We start from the raw sequence: 13,716 nt of genomic DNA on the forward strand, positions 1-13,716 counted from the left end.
TGCTACTACAGAGAGGAAGGCAGGCAGGGGGTTTGGGTCTTCCGAACCTGATGTATTATTACTGGGCAGCGAATGTGGAGAAGGTACGGAGCTGGGTCAGAGGGGTTGACTCTCAATGGGTCAGAATGGAGAAGAGTTTGTGTAGGGGGGTTGGGAATTAAGTCAACAGCGCCGCTCCCGACAGCCCCGGGGAGATACTCAGGGAGTCCGGTAGTAATAGCTTAGTTGAGACTTTGGAGGCAGTTTCGACAGCACTTTGGGTTGGCGGCAGGGTCAAGGGAAATGCCGATTCGGGGGAACCATAGATTTGAGCCAGGGAAGTGGGATGGAAATTTTCAGAGATGGGAGGAGAAAGGAATTAGGACACTAAAAGATTTGTTTCTTGGGGGTCATTTTGCAGGACTGAAGGAGTTGGGAGCGAAGTATGGGTTGGAATAGAGGGAAATATTTAGATACATGCAGGTTTGAGGCTTTGCCAGAAAGGAGATACAGAGCTTCCCAGTAGAGCCGGCTTCCACATTGCTGGAGGAGTTGCTGACGGCAGGGAGACTGGAGGAGGGGGTAGTATCGGCGGTTTATCATAGAATTTTCAGTGCAGAAGGAGGCCATTCGGTCCATCGAGTCTGCACCGGCCCTTGGAAAGAGCATTCCATTTAAGCCCTTGCCTCCGCCCTATCCCCGTAACTCCATAACCCCACCTATCCTTTTTGGACACTAAGGGCAATTTAGCATGGCCAATCCACCTAACTGGCACATCTTTGGACTGTGGGATACGGGTCTATTTTGGAGGAGGAGAAGGTGCCGCTAGAATGGATCAAGGCAAAGTGGGAGAAAGAGTTGGGAGAGGGTATGGAGGAGGGGTTCTGGTGTGAGGTGCGCCGGAGAGTGAACGCCTCCACCTTGTGTGTGAGGTTGGGGCTGATACAGCTGAAGGTGGTGTGTAGAGCATGTAGCCACTTAAAGTGGCCAACTCCCGATTTCAAATGGCGAACGGCAAAGGCGGATGGGAAAGTCAGCCAACAAGACAGAAACCAGCAGCTGCAGGTTTGCTGTGTATTTACCTCTGCAAAGGCCAGACAACCTTACCAGCGACCATCAGCATAACAAAGTAGCAGCCATCTGCATACTGATGAGCAATCCCCGGGAACAATAAGTAACATTTTGGACACACAAAGCAAAGCCAGACTCCTCAGCACCAGCAGGAGCCAAAACAAAGGAGGTGAACAAACACCTCAAGACCGCCCATCGATCAGGGAACTGCTCCAGTATTGGAGAAAATCGAACCAAGCGATTGGGACAAAGTCCAATCACTTGAGACCAGGTACAGGGTCCGCCGCAAAAGGCGGGAAGCCCCTGGGGACTATAAGAATTGAGCCCCAAGTTCAAATCGCGCTCTTCTTCAGCTCTTCACTCTTCAGCAGCTCCTCTTCAGCTCTGCGTCCTGCCCGGGTTACCCAGCAACAACGAACCAACATTGACCGTGACCGGTGCAGTGAAGACCGACACTCGCAAGTCTTAATTCAACGCTCGCTACGAGATAGGCGCTCCTAGCTATCAATCTGTACCAACTTCGAAACCCGCAGGCTCAGAACCCGAGCGAAAGGCCATTTGTTCCCCTGACCTGGTGGGCCAGTCCAAAGTTAAGTATCGGCCTGTTAGTAGTAGAAGTAGCTTAGACGTAGAATTTGTGCATGAGTAGCAATTACTGTGTATAATAAATGTGCTTCGATTTAAATCTTACTAACCGGTGTATTGGATTATTGATCATTACTCAGCCTTGAACCTCGTGGCGGTATCATAAAGATACCTGGCGACTCGAGAGCAAAGGTAATAAAACAGAGCAATTGAACCAAGGAGAAAATTAGCAACAAGCACACCTCACAAGGTGATAGAATCTACCCTTTTAGTAAAGAATCTACCTTTTAGTATATAACAAATTAAAGGAAAAAATGGCCCAAGATTTAAAATGGCTTCTTGTAAAATACCCACATTTCATACCAGACAGTGAGAGATGCTGTTTCCCATGAGAATAATCTAGATAATGAACCTGGGACAAACCACGCTCATATGTTTTGGTCCTGTCCAAAGCTGGAGGATTACTGGAAGGTTTTTAGGGTAATCTCTAAGTGGTGCACTTGAAAATGGACCCGGGCCCTCAGGAGGCCATTTCCGGGGTGTCGAACCAGCCGGTGTTGGAAACGGGCGCGGAGGCAGATGTTGTAGCTTCGCCTCGTTGATCGCCCGAAGGGGGATCCTGTAAGGGTGGAGATCAACCTCTCCACCCTGTGCCCTGGCGTGGCGGAGGGACCTGCTGGAATTCTTGCCGCTTGAAATGGTCAAATTTGAACTGAGGGGATGGATGGAGGGATTCTACAACTCATGGGCATTATTCATTATGCACTTTCGAGAATTAGATCACATCGAACATTAGGGGGGGTGCTGGGAGGGCTGTATGTTTTAATGGTGACTATGGGTGATTCCGGATTCCTTTTTGTCATTTGTTTATGTTAACATGAGGGCTAATGTCTGGGGTTTGGTGGGAGGATGGGATCGTTGTTATTGATATGGGGATTGACATTACATTCGTTACTGAATACTGCTTATTGTTGGGTGTAAATTTGGGAGAAAATGTGAAAAAGGAGAATAAAAAATATTTTTTAAAAACAAAGGGGGGGGGGGGGGGGAGGGTGCCAGATGTCGGGGGAGGGGAAGAGACCTGGGCGTTTTGGGTGGGCGGTGGGGGCGCGAGAAGAGAGCCTGACATTTGCTGGGGTGGGGGGGGGGGGGGCTGGAATCGGAAGCCTTTCGACAAGGTATCACGTAGCAGATTACTATGTAAAGTTAAAACTCATGGGATTGCAGATGGATAGAAAGCTGGTTAGCAAAAAGTTGGGAAAACTGGGTTTCCAATTGGCAGGCAGTGACTCGTGGGATACCGCAGGGATCTGTACTAGGGCCCCAACTGCTCACATTATATATCAATGACTTGGACGAGGGAACTAAATATATTATCTCCAAATTTGCAGATGATGCAAAGTTGGGTGGGAGTGTGAGCTGCGAGGAGGATGCAGAGATGCTTCAGCAGGATTTGGACAGGCTGAATGAGTGGGCATATGCATGGAGATGTAGTAGTATGTGGATAAATGTGAGATTATCTGCTTCTGTAGCAAAAATAGGAAGGCAGAATATTATTCGAATGGGTGTAAATTGAGAGAAGTAGATAGTAAGCGAGACCTTGGTGTCCTTTTGCATCAGTCCTGAAAATAAACATGCAGGTACAGCAAGCAGCAAAGAGGAGGAATGGTATGATGGCCTTCATAGCGAGAGGATTGGAGTATAGGAATAGGGCTGTTTTACGGCAATAGTATAGGGCATTGGTGAGGACACACCTGGGGCGAAATTCTCCCCCAACGGCGCGATGTCCGCCGACTGGCGCCAAAGACGGCGCCAATCAGACGGGCATCGCGCCGGCCCAAAGGTGTGGAATGCTCCGCATCTTTGGCGGCCTAGCCCCAACATTGAGGGGCTAGGCCGACGCCGGAGGGATTTCCGCCCCGCCAGCTGGCGGAAATGGCGTTTGTTTCCCCGCCAGCTGGCGCGGAAATGCGGCGCATGCGCGGGAGCGTCAGCGGCCGCTGACAGTTTCCCCGCGCATGCGCGGGAGCGTCAGCGGCCGCAGAACGTTTCCCGCGCATGCGCAATGGGGAGAGTCTCTTCCGTCTCCGCCATGGTGGAGGCCGTAGCGGAGGCGGAAGGGAAAGAGTGCCCCCACGGCACAGGCCCGCCCGCGGATCGGTGGGCCCCGATCGCGGGCCAGGCCACCGTGGGGGCACCCCCCGGGGTCAGATCGCCCCGCGCCCCCCCCCCCCCCCCCAGGACCCCGGAGCCCGCCCACGCCGCCTGGTCGCGCCGGTAAATACCAGGTTTGATTTACGCCGGCGGGACAGGCAATTTCTGGGCGGGACTTCGGCCCATCCGGGCCGGAGAATTGAACGGGGGGTCCCGCCAACCGGCGCGGCCCGATTCCCGCCCCCGCCCAATCTCCGGTACCGGAGACTTCGGCGGGGGCGGGATTCACGGCGGCCAACGGCCATTCTCCGACCCGGCGGGGGGTCGGAGAATGACGCCCCTGATGTAGTGTGTGCAGTTGTGGTGTCTTTATCTGAGGAAGGATGTTCTTGCTATGGAGGGAGTACAGTGAAGGTTTACAACACTGATTCTTGGGATGGTGGAACAGCCATACGAGGACAGGGTGGCACAGTGGTTCGCACTGATGCCTCACAGCACCGAGGACCCGGGTCACTGTCTGTGTGGAGTTTGCACCTTCTCACTATGTCTACGTGGGTGCCACCCCCACAACCCAAGGATGTGCAGGGTAGGTGGATTGGCCACGCTAAATTGGAAAAAAAAAAGAATTGGGTACTCTAAATTTTTTAAAATTTTTAAATGTGATATGAGGAGAGGCTAAATCGGTTAGGATTATATTCATTGAAGTTGAGAGGGGATCTCATAGAAACGTATAAAATTCAACAAGAATAGATTGGGTAGATTCGGAAAGAATGTTCCTAATGCTGGAGGAGTCCAGAACGAGGGCTTATAGTTTGAGGATAAGGGGTAAACCATTTAGGACTGAGACGAGGAGAAATTTCTTCACCCAGAGAGTGATAAATCTGTGGAATTCACTACCACAAAAGGTAATTAAGGCCAGAACATTGAAATTACACAATGAGTTAGCTCTTGTGGCTAAAGGATCAAGGGATATTGGGGGGAGAAGAAGAAGAAGAGAGGGAGGCTGGATCAGAGTATTGAATTTGATGATCAGCCATGATCATAATGAATGGTGAAGCAGGCTCGAAGAGCTGAGTAGCCGCCACCTGCTTCTATTTTCTGTGTATCCCTCCTCAAGTAAGGGGAGCAAAACTGTACACAAGTACTCCAGGTGCGGTCTCACCAATGCCTTGTACAGTTGCAGCAACACTTCCCTGCTTTTAGACTCTACCCCTTTAGCTATTATGCCAAAATTCCATTTGCCTTTCTTATTACTTGCTGTACCTGCATACTAATTTTCTGAAATTCATGCACGTGGACATCCAGACCCCTCTGCACCAGAGCACCTTGAAGTTTCCAAAAGAGAAAATGCTGGAAAATCTCAGCAGGTCTGGCAGCATCTGTAAGGAGAGAAAAGAGCTAACATTTCGAGTCCAGATGACCCTTTGTCAAAGCTAAAAGGGTCACCTGGACTCAAAACGAGATCTCACTTCTTTCCTTACAGATGCTGCCAGACCTGCTGAGATTTTCCAGCATTTTCTCTTTTGGTTTCAGATTCCATCATCCACAGTGATTTGCTTTCACCCTGACGTTTCTCTCCATTTAGAGAACACTGGTATGGACCTGTTGGACTGCATAGCCTGCATCCATACTGTAAATACATATTAAGAAGTCTTACAACACCAGGTTAAAGTCCAACAGGTTTGTTTTAAATCACTAGCTTTCGGAGCACTGCTCCTTCCTCGGTGAATGAAGAGGTATGTTCCAGAAACATATATAGTGACAAAGTCAAAGATGCATACAGTGATTTGAAACAAACCTCTTGAACTTTAATCTGGTGTTGTAAAACTTCTTACTGTGCTCACCCTAGTCCAACCGGTACCGGCATCTCCACATCATAAATACATATAGCAAACAGTGCTATAAAAATGCAATTTGTTTTTAACATAGTGGTCACTCAATTTAGCTTCTTATTTATTAAACCAAGCACCATGGCATTTAAATCCTTTGTAATAATTACCAATTCAAAACTGCGCTGAAGCATTAAAGCTCAGCATACAAAGGAGGATTGATTTGCATCAGTTTATGGTGAACAACTCTGCAGACTTGCCTCCTGCTTTACAAGGAAATCGTTCCCAAAACATTAATATTTCTTAATATTTCATCTGCATTTTTATCCTTGAGGCAGTTTAAGAAGGCACCTCACCACCGTCTTTTCAAAGGAAAATCATGGATGGGGAATAAATGCTGGCCTTGCCAGTGACACCCAGGTCCCATGGTTGGATATAAAAAGACAGCCAAGTCCATTATTTAGGCACCAAGGGATCCATGCTTTACAAATACGTTACTGTTGCTATCTATCAAGGCAAGTATATTACTTTTGCTATCATTGCTCCTAAAAGTGGTTGCTGAATACTCAACCAAACTCAGCACATATGCAAATAACCAATAATCACAACAGCCAGGTCCAGGTTTGCTCATGAATCTGTGCTGAGTTTTGTGATCTCACTCAAAGTAGTAGGTAGAGCTTTAGAAGTGGTTTGATTAAATCAGTCAATAATAGGTTGAGATTTGAAGGTCAAAAAGTCACAGATACGCATGGTCAAAATATATGCGCGAATAATGATCACATTTGTAAATGCCAGAAGTCACTCAGCACCTCCAAAACCTCATCTCAGGGAGGAACCATTGCCTTTAGGATTTGGGTCAGGAGGGGGCTGGAGATGAAATGGAAAGAGAATAATGGTAATATCTAAAAATGATGAACATTTGATTATAACCAGATCAAAGTTTTTCAACAGACTTTTTCAGAAATGTTTTTAAGCTAATAATGATGGTCTCAGTTCGGTGGAAGGGCAGGACAATTTAGGGGTACAGGTCTACAGACATTAATGATTTCTGGTCCATAAGATCATGGAATTCTCAAGGTTTACTGAACATAAAAACGGAGATGACATAAATAAAATATAGGAGCAATAGTGTGAGCAGCAACAATGTACTTATAGCGGAGTGGATCCCATGGTTTCTTAATTAAATGAAATAGAGTTCTCTCTTTATGCTCATCTATGGGATCTGGGTGTCACTGACGAGGCCAACATTTATTGCCCATTCATAATTGTTCTTGAAAAGGTTGTGGTAAGCTGCCTTTTTGAATTGCCTCAAGGATAAAAGTTGCAAATGCAATGAGACAAAATGTTAAACATATCTTTTCATGGATGAGTATCAACAGATTTGTTTACCATAAACTGATGCAATAAAATATGAATAAGACCCTAGGTAAGTGTATTCTGTGCAATATTGAGCTCCACACTTTAGGAAGGATTTAGGTTCAACAAGGGTTCAACACAGATCCACTAGAATGCCATCTGTATGAGGTTTGCAAATACAAAGAACTAGGAAAACTGATCCTTTTAGTCAGCAGAACAGGGATTACTAGACAAGAAGTGTTCTGACCAAAGCCCATCAACTTAAAGCTTTAGCTGTCTCACTCTCCACAGACGCCGACACACTGCTGAGCATTTCCAGTTATTTCTGCATTTATTTCACATTTCCAGTATCCACACTTATTTTGCTTTTGTAATTTAATTGTTTACTATTATGAAGGGTACTTGAACAAGGGAAAATAGCGTTCAAAACTAAACAGATGGACGGATAGTGCAAATATATATAAATATGATCTATGCAAATAAAAATAAATATGATCTGATGGCCATTACAGTGTTATGGGCCAGGGTTTAGAGAACATCAAAGTATATCATGGAGTTCACCTGATCCACAACTTTTAATAGATTTTGGTTATGGGGAGTACAAGGGCCCACTTTACAGGTGTGATGCAACAGAGATCTAAAGTATTTTTAAAACAAAAATATTTATTCTATGAATCCTGTTAACATTTTATAAATCCACAGTAAATATCTTACCAACTACCAACACTGATAACCCCCCAAAAAGATACAGTACTCTATAGGTAACCCTTAGTAACTTTCCTAACAACATCCATAAGCCAAAACACTTTTTAACAAAGACAGTAGGTTTGAATTCTCTAAGGAGAACAGTTATCACTTTTAAATTATCAAGTGATCTAAATACCTTGTTTAACATAGAGAGAGAGGCCAGTATACATCTGCTTGGTTTGAATGCAGCTCTCCAACTGAAAGCAAAACTAAAACACAGAGCCAAAAAGAGCTTCCAGCTCAAAACGAAAGTAAAAAGCAGAATCACATTCCAGCTCCACCCACACAATGACATCACTGCAGCCATTTGATAAAAGACACTTTTCTTAAAAGGACTCTCAAATGACAACAGAGACACAGCTGCAGGGTGGCTCAGATCCGGACCGGAGTATTGAAGGGCACATGACATTTTGGGAGATAGGAAAAGGTGCTAATTGGTAACGATATTGGCACAGGAGAGAAGGATGACCCAAGTTCAGGGAACCAGGGTATAGCCACGGTTTGGATGGAGATCAGAAATGGTAACGGTACAAGTCACTTGTGGGAGTGGTGTACAGGCCCCCTAACAGTAACCAAATGTTAGGACAGGAAATAACGGGAGCTTGACAGAAAGATACAGCAATAATCATCAGAGATTTTAATCGACATTTCGACTGGAAAAATAAGATTGGATAAGATAGCCTAGATGAGGAGTTCATAGAATGTCTTGGTGCTAGTTTCTTAGCAGCATGTTCTGATGCCAACCAGAGATCTGGCTATATTAGATCTGGTATTGTGCAACAAGTTAGGATCAAATAATGACCTCAAAGCGAAGGTATCCTTATGTAGCAGTGATCATAATATGACTGAACTTTACATTTAGTTTGGTGGAGAATCATAGAATCTAAAGTGCAGAAGGAGGCCATTCGGCCCATCAAGTCTGCACCAGCCCTCGGAAAGAGCACCCACTTAAGCCCACACCCCCACCCTATCCCCGTAACCCTGTAACCCCACCTAACCTTTTTGGACACTAAGGGCAATTGATCATGGCCAATCCACCTAAATTGCACATCTTTGTACTGTGGGAGGAAACCGGAGCACCCGGACGAAACCCACGCAGACACGGGGAGAAACTGCAAACTCCACACAGACAGTGACCCAAGCCGGGAATCGAACCTGGGACCCTGGAGCTGTGAAGCAACAGTGCTAACCACTGTGCTACCATGCCCCCCAAACAAGAGTGGGTCCAAGACTGGTATATTAAATGTAAATAAGGACAATTATGAGACATGAAAACTGAGTTAGCAAAGCTCGGAACTGACAAATTAAGTTAAGGGATAGGTCAATACAGATGCAGTGACAGGCTTAAGGGGACATTTCAGAATACACAAAACAGATACATTCCAACAGAAAATAAAATTCCAAGAGGAGGACCCGTTATCCGTGGCTAACTAAAGAAGTTGATGATAGTATCAAACTGAAACAAAATGCATGTAATTGCGCAAAGATGAATGGCAGGTCAGATGTTTGCTCACGGTATTCAAAATAACAAAGACTTACTAAAACATTAAGAGGAAGCTCGTTTTCTCCATACCGATCTTCATCCCCAAGGTCTTTTTCCAAAACATAGACAGTCTAATCATGGCGTGTGTGTGTGGAGGGGGGTAAGAACCCGAAAATTCCCAAACCGACATTGCAAAGAAGCAAAATCAAAGGGGGCTTGGATTTACCAAACCTACAAATACTATCACTGGGCAGCAACGGCAGAAAGAGTGAGGGGATGGGTACAAGAACCCGGCAGTTTGGGTACAAGAACCCGGCACAGACTGGGTACAAATGGAGGAGGCCTCCTGTAAAGGAATGACTCTCCAGGCCCTAGCTACAGCAGCACTCCCATCCCCCTCAACAAGATACACAACGAGCCAAGTGGTAGCAGCCACGCTGAGAACGTGGACCCAGCTGAGACAACACTTCGGGATAACTAAAATGTCCCCCATGGTCCTCATCTACAATCGCAGATTCCCCCCAGCCATGCTAGATATCACCTTCAAAAGATGAAGGCAGGATGGAGGCACACTGACGGTCGGGGACCTCTACGTAGGGCACAGATGGTGATACTGGACAAACTGCCGAGGAAGTGGAAACTAGCTAAAGGACAAGAAAGGAGTCACCTCCAAATAAAACATTTCCTCCGCAAAGAAACAATAGGGTACCCCAGGGCCCCAGAAACCCCACTACTAGAAGACCTGATAGGCACAAGCAGCAAGAAGTGGGGGACTATGTGGGAAAATATACGGACAGTTACTGGACAGAGCTCAAACACCACTGGACGTGACCAGAGAAAAATGGGAGGACGAACTGGGGACAGAGGTAGGGTGAGGACTCTGGAACGAAGCACTGAGCAGGGCTAATTCCACCTGCTCTTGCGCAAGGCTCAGCCTAATGCAGCTCAAAGTAGTGTACAGAACGCACCTGACCAGAGCCTGAATGAGCAGGTTCTTCCCGGAGGTGGAGGACAAATGTGAACGGTGCCAGAGGGGCCCGGCAGCCAGAACTACACATGTGGAAGGGGGCTAACGCCCTTGCTTTCGCTTCCCTAATCGCACGCCGGAGAATCCTGCTCAGTTGGCGATCAGCAACACCACCCACAGCTGCAGACTGGCTCGCTGACCTTTTGGAATTTCTCCACCTGGAGAAGATTAAGTACGCCATCAGAGGTTCGGAGGAAGGCTTCCTGGATACTTGGGGCAGTTTGTTGGCCTGTTCCAAAACCTGTTGAGGCCAGCAACGAGGAGTAAGTGAAGAATTAAAAAATCAAGATCGATGAACAGTTCCTATGGATTGGAGGGTAGCTAATGTAACTCCATTATTAAAAAGGGAGGTAGAGAGAAAACAGGGAACTATAGACCAGTCAGCCTGACGTTGGTAATGGGGGAAAATGCTAGAGTTCATTATAAGCAATTTAATAGCAGTGAAGGATAGTCTTAAACAGAAAGAAAAATCATGTTGCCATGATTAGTGATAGGGCAAGTTTTAAAAACCAACAAAAGAGGACCAAAATATAATAAAGAGGGAGAAGATAAACTATGAGAGTAGACAAACAAGTAATATAAAATCAGACAGCAAGGGCTTCTTTAAATATACAAAAAGGAAGAGAGGCCAAAGTGAACGTGGCCCTTAGAGAATGATACTAGGGCAATAATAATGGGGAACCAGAAAATGGCAGAGGAGTTAAACAAATACTTTGTGTCAGTCTTCATGGCAGAAGACACTAATAACATTCCAAAAGTATTAAATAATCAAGGGGTGGGGGGGGGGAGGAGAGAAAGAGAGGAAATAAATACAATAACAAGCACAAGGGGGGGGGGGACTTCCATTGTTGGCGGGCGGAGGCAGCCGCACATTGGAGGGATCCCGCTCGGGAATGGCATTTTCAGGGTCTAACGCCCGGTCCCAGGGGTAACAGAGGCGGAAAAAGCAGGGAGAAGGCACAGTGAAGGAGATGTCAAGAACAAGTAAAAAAAACGGCCATGAAAAAAGCAGCTGAAAGTCCGTTGGGGAATGGAAAGGTCACCGCGGGGATGGCAAGTAAATGGAGGCTGGGGCACCAGGGGAGGCCGCATTGCCCACAGTTGAAGAAATGACTAAGGTGATGGCCGCGGAACTCGAAAGGCAGTTCACAAAACACATGGAGGCGATGAGGAAGGAGATGGGGGCGGTATTGAAAGTGCTGGTGGAGGAGGCGATTGCCCTGGTGAGGGTGGCGGTATTGAGAGCAGTGGCGGAGGTACGGGAGCAAGGCACGGCGCTGAAGGAAGTGGAAGAAACATTATTGCAGCACAGCGATCAATTTACCTCAAGGAGATGGAGATGCAGAAGGTGATAGAGATCAACGAGGGTCTGCGAGTCAAAGTGGATGACTTGGATAACAGATCCAGGCGACAGAATCTGAGGATTGTGAGTCTTCCCGAAGGAGTGGAAGGCCCGAGGCCGACTGGGTATTTTGCCACGATGTTGGCGAAGCTATTGGGGGGAGGGTGATGATCCCTCCCGATATGAACTGGATCGGGCTCATCGGTCGTGGAGGCCTGTACCAAAGGAGAGTGAGCTGCCAATGACTCTGTGTTTTCGTAGGTACAGTGTGAAGGAGAAGGTCCTGAGCTGGGCAAAGCAGAAGCGGGAGGTGCAGTGGGCTGGTATACGCATATATCAGGACTTTAAGGTGGAGCTGGCGAGGAGGTGGGCTGCCTTCAGCCAGGTGAAGAAGGCGCTGTACATCAGTAAGGTGCGGTGCGGCATAGTATACCCAGCTAGGTTAAGGGCGACCTACAAATTCAAGGACATTTATATCGGGACGGCGCAGCAGAGGAGTTTGCGAAGACAGAAGGACTGTGGCTGAATTGAGAAGTGGACATGTACCGATGTAGCCTCATGTAGCTGTATTTTTTCACTGCGGCGGGTGTATGTGCTAAATGAGTCAACGTTGTATATACTTGGACAAGGGAAGAGAGGGGACTTTCACTTGCAATGATGGTTCTTTGGAGCTTGGGTGTGTATGCAGGGTGTGTGTGCTAAAGGGGATTTCTTGGTTTTCCTGGGGCCGGGCAAGGGGTAAAGAGACCCCGACGGGGGCCTCCGCGCTGGCCAGTTTAAACCGGCCAGTGAACGGGAGTGAGGTGGGGGGAGTGGCTGCGGCCATCGGAGCCTGGCAGAATAGGCCCCGATGAGTCTAGCTGGGGTGGAAAGATTTGTGGGGGGGGGGGGGGAAAAGTCGAGGGGAGGGGTGTCATCTACGGTACTCCTCCGGGGATTGGATGGCATTGAATGTTAAGGGGGGGGGGGGGGACTCTATCAGTTAATGGTGACCATAGGCGATTCCTAATTCCTTTTATTTCTCCTTTGTTTGTCCCACCGTGGGAGGGTTTGTTTTATTTGATGCTTATATTGTCAGGTGGGTCGTTGCTTGGGGTGGTGGGAAGATGGGATCATTGTTGTTGATAAGGAAATTGACTTTGTATTTGTTACCGTTTACTACTTGTGGGTGGGGTGTAAATTCTGGAGAAAATGTGAAAATGGAGAATAAAAATATTTTACCAAAAAAAAACAAGCACAAGGGGAAAAGTACTAGCGAAACTAATGGGGCTAACGGCTGATAGGTCCGCTGGGCCTGATAGCTTGGATCCCAGGATATTAATGGAAGTAGTTACGAAGATAGTGAATGCACTAGTAGTAATTTCCCAATAATCCTTAAATTCTGGAAAAGTCGCAGAGGATTGGAATACTGTCAATGTAAGAACTTTATTCAAAAAGGGAGACAAAAAAAAAAAAAAACTATAGGCTAGTTAGTTTATCTTCTGTCACTGGGAAGTGTTACCGAGTCCATTATAAAGGATGTAATAGTAGAGCTTTAGAAATGCACAATATAATTAAGCATGGCTTCCTGAAGGGGAAATCATGCCTGACAAATTTCGTAGAATTCTTTGAGGTATTTTCAGGATGGAAACCTGTAACTGGTGGAGCACCACAGGGATCAGTGCTTTGGCAACAATTATTTACAATATATATTAACGACTTGGAGGAGGGAAGTGAATCTACTATTGTCAGGTTTGCGGATAACACAAAATTAGGTGGGAAGGTACGTGGTGAGGATCACACACAAGAGTCTACAGAGAGATATAGAAATGTTTGGCACGGTAGCACAGTGGTTAGCACTGTGCTTCACAGCACCAGGGTCCCGGGTTCGATTACCAGCTTGGGTCACCGCCCGGGTGGAGTCTGCACGTTCTCCCAGTTTCTGCGTGGGTTTCCTCCAGGTATTCTGGTTACCTCCCACAAGACCCGAAAGACAGGTGTGTTAAGTGAATTGGACATTCTGAATTCTCTGTGTACCCGAACAGGCATCGTAGTATGGCGACTAGGGGATTTTTACAGTAACGTCATTGAAGTATTCATGCAAGCCTACTTGTGACACTAACAAAGATTTTGAGTGGACAAAAACTTGACAGATGGAATATAA

The 13,716-nt window shown here is 46.7% G+C and overlaps 1 protein-coding gene across 3 annotated transcripts in view; it reads right to left on the reverse strand.

The window, feature by feature from the left end:
- The window catches only part of slc30a7 (solute carrier family 30 member 7), a 100,744-nt gene that overhangs the window by 76,116 nt on the left and 10,912 nt on the right, over positions 1-13,716 (reverse strand). The window lies entirely within an intron of this gene.

This window comes from Scyliorhinus torazame, chromosome 7 (assembly GCF_047496885.1).
Source record: "Scyliorhinus torazame isolate Kashiwa2021f chromosome 7, sScyTor2.1, whole genome shotgun sequence".
Classification (NCBI taxonomy): Eukaryota; Metazoa; Chordata; class Chondrichthyes; order Carcharhiniformes; family Scyliorhinidae; genus Scyliorhinus; species Scyliorhinus torazame.